At 40.7% G+C, this 9,043-nt stretch overlaps 1 pseudogene; it reads left to right on the top strand.

Moving 5' to 3' along the window:
- The first annotated feature begins 1,560 nt into the window (after positions 1 to 1,560).
- On the top strand, positions 1,561 to 1,885 carry LOC140624104 (large ribosomal subunit protein eL42-like; annotated as a pseudogene).
- Positions 1,886 to 9,043: the final 7,158 nt, after the last annotated feature.

The raw sequence follows: 9,043 nt of genomic DNA, 5'->3' as shown, positions 1-9,043 counted from the left end.
GGTATTACAGGGTGTATTCAGCTCATTATCACTGTTTTCATTCTTTTAATTGTACATACCTATTAATTGTGCACTTAAGTAATACAGAGTGGGGTGAGACTATAGCCACTGTCTGCATAAATTTATATATGATTATTTAATCAAAGGTCAAATCAACCCTTATCTGTTTTATGGTGATCCACAACATATCTAGTAAGGACAATGCAATCCTTTTTAAAACTGCCAGGTCAGTAGCAAGCAACATATCCCTACCCCTTACTACTTCTGGTAATCAATAATTTAGGTTTCTACCTGGAACATAGACTTAATAACACATAGACTTAATAAGACATCAGATGCATTTGATGAGATTTTTAGATGAACATATTTTTGTTTCATATGTTTTACATAAATATTATATATGTGTGTATATTTTTTATGTTTCTATGTGTATATTTATTTTTTATATTTTTATTTTACCATAATGAGAAAATCAAAGTGAAACAGTTAATTATAAGACCAGAAACAAGTGAAAATACAACATTCTATTGTGCTTCATTCCCTTAGTCTAAGATATTTCAAAATAAGATGTAGAGCCACAGATAATGTATTTATGATTAACAGTATCAATACATTATTCAGAAATCTAAGTGCCATGAAATTTAAGGTGAAGAAAAGACGACTCATCAGCATACTCATGCCATGTACCTAAACTCTGCAATTGAGAAGATGACACACGACAGGGAAGCACCTGTTTGCTGATCCTGCGGTACTCCGTGTAAGCTTTGTAAGTGGAAGGGGCAGACTGAGATAGAATCATCTTAATTAAATAAGTGTATATGCATTTACACAACAAAATGATTCATTATGTTAATTATTTACGTATGGTTTTATTCATTTATTCATTCATGAAAAATAGAATTCACATAGTGAATAAAACAGACACACATGAGTTTACATCTTAGTGGGAGGAGACAGACAAATAAACAAGTATGATAAATATGTAGTAAGTAGGATGGTAATTCACCGTGGAGAAACTTAAGGGAGGAAAGTAGGTTAGGGAATGCTCTAGAAGGGCAATGCATTTATAAACGGGAATATCAGGGAAAGCCTCGTTAGGAAGGTGACACAGTGTAAATACTTGAGGGAGGTGGAGAGCAGTCCTTATGGGGAAGCAAGAGAATTCCAGCTGAGGGGCATGTTCAAGGAAGAACAGGAAGCCAGCACACCTGCCTGCCTGGCGGAGAGTGAGTAGGGGAAAAGTAAGAGAAATGTGGTTTGGGTGATCAGAGGAGCTTGTATAGCACATTGTAGACCGTTGCGAGGTGCACTGTTGGTCCCTTTTGTTTGGTTGGATTGTTTTGGGTTTTCGAGTTTACAGGGAGATGAATTAGAGGCTGTGAGCAGAGAAGTGACAAAGAGACAAGGGCAGAAGCAGGGTCATCTTTCAGGACACTATTTACAATCCTAACCAGAAGGCTGTGGTGGTTTGATGGTAGTAGTAAAAGGAGAAAGAAGTGGTTGGATAATGATCTACTTCAAAAATAGAGCTTTTTCCGTGCCAATAGTACTCTCGCAAACATGGTGAACATTCCTCAAAACTGATGGAGTTTTTGCAAGAAGTGTGGCAAGCACCAACCCCACAAAGTGACACAGTACAAGAAAGGCAGGGACTCTAGTCTCTGTAGGCCCAGGGGAAGCGGCGCTCTGACAGGAAGCAGAGTGGCTACGGTGGGCAGACTAAACCGATTTCCCGGAAAAACCCTAAAACTACAAAGAAGATTGTACTGAAGCTTCAATGTGTTGAGCCCAACTGCAGCTCTAAGAGAATGCTGGCCATTAGGAGATGCAAGCATTTGAACTAGGAGGGAATAAGAAGAGAAAGGGCCAAGTGATCCAGCTCTAAGTTGAGCAAGTTTGGAATTGCCTTTGTTCTCTCTTTCTTTTCTTTTAAAAAGATTTTATTTATTTATTCATGAGAGACCCAGAGAGAGAGGCAGAGACACAGGCAGAGAGAGAAGCAGGCTCCTTGCTGGGAGCCCGATGTGGGACTCGATCCCAGGACCCTGGGATCATGTCCTGAGTCAAAGGCAGATGCTCAGCCACTGAGCCGCCCAGGGCACCACCCCCTCTTTATAAAAAAATATTTTATTTATTTATTTGGGGTTGTTTTGTTTTTTTATTTTAATTTTTTTTTATTTGAGAGAGAGGGAGAGAGAGATGACAAAAAAAGATGAAAAAAAAAGAAAGAGAAAAGAAAGAAGAAAGAAAAAGAAAGAAAGAAAAGAAAGAAGAAAGAAAGAAAGAAAGAAAGAAAGAAAGAAAGAAAGAAAGAAAGAAAGAAAGAAAGAAAGAAAGAGAAAGGAAGGAAGGAAGGAAGGAAGGAAGGAAGGAAGGAAGGAAGGAAGGGAGGGAGGGAGGGAGGGAGAGCCGGAAGCATGTCCTGACCAGTTGTATGTGGGGTACAAGAGAAAGAAAAGAGCCAAAGTTGACTTTAATGTTGGGATTCTGAGCAACTGTCAGGGTCACTGTTTTCTTACGGGGCGCGGGGAGGGGGGCGGAGATGGGGAGATGGTAAGAGAAGCATAATTGGAGAGAAAAGTAAATCGGATTTGACTATATTTCAGTTTCAGGTGTCTTGAGATGTTAAGTAGCTGGGTAGCTCTATGAATCTGGGAGTCAGGAGGGAGCACTGTGGACTAGATGGTACACTGGGAAGCAGTGGGCCCGCAACCACAATTAAAACCAAGAGATGGGCAGCCTGGGTGGCTCGGCGGTTTAGCGTGCCCTTCAGCCCAGGGCCTGATCCTGGAGTCCCGGGATCGAGTCCCACATCGGGCTCCCAGCGAGGAGCCTGCTTCTCCCTCTGCCTGTGTCTCTGCCTCTCTCTCTCTCTCTCTCATGACTAAATAAATAAAATATATAAAAAAAAAAAAGATAAAACCAAGAGATGGAGTGAGTTTCTCCCTTGGAGTGAGTATAAATCAAAAGGCGATAGGTCTAAGGGCTGACCTGTGGGGCTTCCAACACATAAGGACTGGGTGGAAAATGAGGAAAAACCAGTCAAAGAAATTGAAAAGTAATGACTAGTGAAATGTGAGTACAATCAAGGGAACGAGGTGTCGTGAAATTAAGCAAAGCAACTGTTTTCAGGATGAAGGTGTAAACATTCTTGTCAAATACTGTGGATCTATGTCAAGTGCAGACTGAAGATCAACCCTGGGACTTAGCGCTTCCGCAAGCCCTTGCAGTCCTGCCCTAGAGGAGCATTTCACCTGATGTCGTATCAGAACAAAGGCAACTCCGGGCGCCTGGCTGGCTCAGTCCGTTAAGCATCTGCTTTGGCTCAGGTCATGACTGCAGGGTCCTGGGATGGAGCCCCACATGGGACTCTGGCTCAGTGGGGAGCCTGCGCCTCCCTCTCCCACCACTCCCACCCCTGTTCTCCCTCGCTATCTCTCTCTCTCTCTCTCTTTCTCTCAGATAAGTTAATAAAATCTTTTTTAAAAAAATTAAAAAAAAAAAAAAGGACAAAGGCAATTCCAAACTTACTCAGCAAACTTTCCTTTCTATCCAGGACATAAGGATCAGAATGATTGGCTGCTAAGAACCTGGGGAATGTTTTCACCTTCAGAATAAAGACAAAAAGAGAGTCCCCCACATAAGACCACGGTATAAAGACAAGCTGAAGGTTTACAGTTTTCTATAAGCAATTTGAAATGAAATATCACGTTTTCAGTGGTTGGTGTTCTGCATAATTTGATTTTCTGCATTGCTGCTGCTTTTACCTATGTCACCATGTAAGGAAATGAGAAAACCCAAAGAGGAACTGCCATAATTGAAAGGTACCCCAGATGCACGCTGGGTTTTGGAGTTCCTCAATGAAAAGGCAGCCTGACATGTACCATTGGATCTACCTCTTGAGCCATGTTGTAAGGAAGGTGTGTGATGGAAACACATCCCCAGGGTCTCTGGGGACAGAGGCCACTTGGCTGGGTTGCAAAGTACCCTCACAGGAAAACAGATTCCAGGCTGATGCTGTTTGTGAGGCTTTATACCGTCTTTTCATACTGCTTTCTTTACTTAAGCACAAGATAGTTTTCAGGATGAATATAAGTAACGGGGATCCCTGGGTGGCGCAGCGGTTTGGCGCCTGCCTTTGGCCCAGGGCGCGATCCTGGAGACCCAGGATCGAATCCCACATCAGGCTCCCGGTGCATGGAGCCTGCTTCTCCCTCTGCCTGTGTCTCTGCCTCTCTCTCTCTCTCTCTGTGACTATCATAAATAAATAAAAATTAAAAAAAAAAAAAAAAAAAAAAAGAATATAAGTAACGTTTAGTGACTGAAAGGAAACAATAATTATTTGGTAAGCATTTTAGGTTCTTCTGAGAGAAAGCAATATCATTTTGCAGTAATTTTAAAACTTGGGCAAAATTAGTGTTTTTATGTATCAAATGCGCTGCATATAACACTACTCAACTTGCATACAAGTGGAGCAACCATTTACTTGATTAACACTTTTATTGGGGGATCTACTATGTTCCAGGCACTTCGCTAGGACAAAGAATACAAACTGTCAGAGCGTTAGTAACCAGAGTTCCTATTAAATTTAGTCTCATTTCACGTGTCAAGGAATATTAGCTGTCTAAACCACACTGCAGCACCACACTCACAATGCTGTCTGGTCCCTGGGACAGACTGGAATAGAGGGCTGCTTCCTGGAGCCTGGAGCTGGCTATTGGCCTCCTCTCTTGTGTGAGGTGTGAAGCCAAGCCTAGCACTGCCCCGCTAGCAGAGGGAGAGTGCTGGGCTGCAGGCCAGAGCTCCCCGCTACCTGGCCCACTTGGCGGCACAAATGGAGGAAGTGGGAATGTGAGCAGGCCTGACAGGAAGAAGAGAGGTCATGGCAAGGGTGCTGGCCTTTCGCTGACATTGGTGTCCAAGTTATGAGTCTCCTGGTTAATGTCCTGTGCTCTGAACAACCAGATTAACAATTCTTCCCTGAAAAGCTGGCTAGTAAGGAGATGAAGAAACCAGTCAGAGGTTCCTCCTCAAAGACCTTGGCTTTCTCACATAGAAGAAAGGAGTTATTGTGAAATTTTCAGATTCGTCCCAGCCTAAAATCCCATGTTAGTAAAAACAGGATTTTAAAAATAACATAACAATTAAAGAGGTTTTCCTGAATTTGTGAGGATTGGTGTATATTTGCTTCTCAAGATGGGTTGAGCAGGATCCATAGACTCCCCATCATATGGAAACTTGTTAGAAATGCAGACTTTGTCAGGCCTCAGCCCCAGGTGAATCAGTTTGCATTTTAATAAGAGCCACATATCATATGCATATCAAAGGCCATGCAGACACCGGTCTTTGAGTAGCAAGCTTCTGGAGATGAAAACCCCAAGATGCTTTGAATTTCACCAATAATGGGTTAAACCTAGGGTAACATAAGTGGGTAGCAGCTCTCCTGAAAAACTTTCGAAGATTCTGTTTACGACACATAGTTATGATGTAGTATCTGGTTAATGTAGGAACTAGTTAATGTAGGAACTAGTCAATGAAAAATCTGTTCAATGAAACTGAGGATTGCTATTTTCCATGTGGTTAATAAAGGGGGGGCAGGAGGATGCTTTTGGAAGCACCAAAAGATTGTCTGTTTCCTTCAGGTTTCCTTAAGTATCATTTTGAAAAAGATTTTCTAAATTACCAGAAACAGACATGGTTGTCTACATATCATTAAAAACCAATTGCTTGGAAATCAAGTAACTATGCATCTGGACTTAGACTAAACCTTATAAAAAAAATTAAAAAGGGACACCTGGGTAGTTCAGTGGTTGAGCCTCTGTGTTCAGCTCAGGGCTTGATCCCGGGGTCCTGGGATCGAGTCCGGAATCGAGCTCCCCGCAGGGCATCTGATTCTCCCTCTGCCTACGTCTCTGCCTCTCTGTGTGTGTCTCTTATCAATAAATAACATCTTTACAAAAATTTGAAGAAACATAGTTGTACGTGCCTCTCAATGTATTTATAGTCAAATTGTCTTTTTCTTCATTCAAAAATACAATTTCATCTTATTTGAGTGGAATTAAATAAGGTTGATACTAAATTTAAATTATGTATTTGTTTTTGTTTATCCACTATTAATCATAAGGGGATATGAAAATGGTTAAAATACCCTGATATGCGCGTTATTAAGTACATAAAATATTTTCTTCTGGTGATATACAGAATCTGAAGTTCAAGAATACACCTAGAAAGAAATGGAACATGTAAATGCAATCCAAGGAGCACGGACATTTAATACTATGATGTTTTTAGCAATAGAAGATTTAATTTAACAATATACAGAAAGAAATTTAACAGTAAAGAAAATTTTATTGTCTTAAGTGACTTGAAAATCTAGAGATAGTCTGGCTTTAGGTAAGTCTCTGTACAATGGCTCAAGCCATTTACTCAGGACTTGGTTGGTTTCTTTCCATTCTTTTCCACCCTAGGCTGCGTCCTCAGCAAGCCCCCTCCTGGTCATTGAAGTTGGTGGCCACCAGCTTTAAGATCTAGGTGCTTTCTTGATTTACTTTAGCAAAGAAAAATAAAATGCTTTTGCCCCAGTATTTCCAGCACATTCTGAAATTCAGTCTCATTCAACCAACCTAGAAGCCACGCTCACCGCTAAACCAGGGCCTTGGCAGAGGAAGAGAACAGCCTGACTTGCTGTGTCCTGGCCAGGTCTCCATACTAGATCTGGAGACGGAGTGAAGCACAGGATACCTTGGTGGAAGTCAAGTTTCTTGGCCATGGGAAAAGGAGAAATGCACCCTGCGAAAGCAACACCGTACTTCCGTCACAGGGACCTGAAGGGAGAGGTGGGAGGATAAGCAGGTGAAGTTCTGTCCCCCGGTGGGTGCCTTCCCATGTTTGCATAAAAATCTCCTAAGGGAAAGGAGGGAGACCACTCTGGAGGTGGAATTTATTTATTTTTTATTATATATATATATTTTAAAGATTTTATTTTTTATTTATTCATAAGAGACACAGAGAGGGAGAGAGAGAGAGGCAGAGACACAGGCAGAGGGAGAAGCAGGCTCCATGCAGGGAGCCGGTGTCTCTGCCTCTGTGTGTGTGTGTGTGTGTGTGTGTCTCTAATGAATAAATAAATAAATAAAATTTTTTAAAAAAAATAAATAAACTGCTGAGCCACCTGGGCTGCCCTGGAGGTGGAATTTAAACTGGGAGAACAGGCTGAAGAGACAAAGCTAAAACCAGGTTCGGTGGTTGGCACAGTACCCTGACCTATGGGAAAGGTTTTGGGAGCTGAAGATTAAATTTAATTCTCTAATAACTCTGTGTGTATTTTTCAGCCCATTGTTTTATGTCCATTCTCTATATTGCAGGGACCAGGATTCTTCTGAAACAAAAATACGATCAGAGTTTTCCTTGATTAGAACCTTATCGTGACGGCTCACTGCTTATAGCATAAAGTCTAAACTTTTTAGTGAAGGGGTTCTGCAAACTCCACCACTGGTATTCAAATCGCCCTCCCTTCACCGCCCCCCCTGCACCCCAGACTCTGGCCTCCGCCAGTTCTGCACTTGCCTTCTTCCCAGACTCACCAAGCACTTTCCCTCCCTTAGCTCCCTGTGGCATGGGACTGGAATACCTCGCCTCTGTGGCCCTTCCCCTTCCCTACGCACGGTATTAGTACTGGCTGCATCTTATTGTAGTGTGAGCTCACTAAGGATGATGAAAAAGCTTCGTTTAGCTTTGCGTAATAAGGACTTAAGACATAAATATGTACAATAAATGGAATCTCAAGGTTCTCAAATATAACTGGAAACACTACATTGAAGAAAAGATGTTTTTAAACATCAAGGGTTGTAATTTCAAATTACTTGTTTGGCATAAATCAATGTAGACACACATTCATTTGATTCGTTTTTTTTAGAAGGAAACACATCGTTTTCGAATTTTGCTGTTACATTAAATGTTTATTACAGAAATCTCATATATCAGGAAGCTCTTTTGTTGAGGGAAATGCTACAGGGGGAATTATTTCTACGATTACCACATTTTTTGAAGTTGTTGAACATCTAGCTGCTTATAGGTCAAGCAAAAAGGGTTATACTCCAAAACAAATAATTGAGTAGTATATGCACCGTTTCAGTAAGGAATATCTAGATAGTCTGGAAAATACCATGTGTTTCGATTGAGTATAATATATAATCTCCATTCTGAATTGTCAGTTATCTGTCGTTTTGGTGGGTAATACAAGACACAAGTAGCAAAAAGCATAATGAGGTCAAACACCAGGGAAATAGAATTTGAGTAATAAGGGGGATAGTCAATCTATCCTCTGGGCCTCCATGTCCCCATTTATGAAACAAAAGCATTGAAATAAAAGCCAATACATTTTGTTTGTTGACATTTTGAACCAACTTCCTGAAACTTAAAAGTTAGGGTAATTTTTTCCCCCTCCAAGATTGTCGTCTTGCATCATAAAAGGTATATTATAATGATACTCAGAGCTCTCAGAGTATATCAAGACATTTTCGTAATTTTCTTTAGAGAATAGAATATGAAATTTGAATATGCTTTAGAATAAACAATCTTTAATTTTTCATGTATTTTTGGTTTTTGGAACCAGTGAAAAATTACTCTTATTCAAATTTAATGCATAAAATGCATACTATGGTTTGCAGATAGAGTTAAACTGAGAATGCAATTAGACTTTCTAGCAATGATATATTTTAGAAAATGTCTCAGCAGGCTTAACTTTCCAGCATAACGTGGAATTTCAAGGATTTGAATATAATTTAGATAAGCATATATCCTGCAAAAATTTTTGCAACTGAGGGCAAGTAATACATGTATTATTCTTATGTTGTTGTTGTTTTGTTGTTGTTGTTGTTGTTGTTGTTGTTTTAAAGGCCTCATTCCCTGAAACTGAGGTAATATGAATTACCATTAAGAACAAAGACTTTGGGGGCCCCTGGGCGGCGCTCAGCTCAGTCTGCTAAGCAGTTAAGCATCTGTCTTTGGCTCAGGTCACGGTCCCAGGGTCCTGGGATTGAGC

Source organism: Canis lupus, chromosome 34 (genome assembly GCF_048164855.1).
Source record: "Canis lupus baileyi chromosome 34, mCanLup2.hap1, whole genome shotgun sequence".
Taxonomy (NCBI): Eukaryota; Metazoa; Chordata; class Mammalia; order Carnivora; family Canidae; genus Canis; species Canis lupus.
Note: the sequence above shows the minus strand (reverse complement) of the source record. Positions and strands in the feature narration are given on the sequence as shown.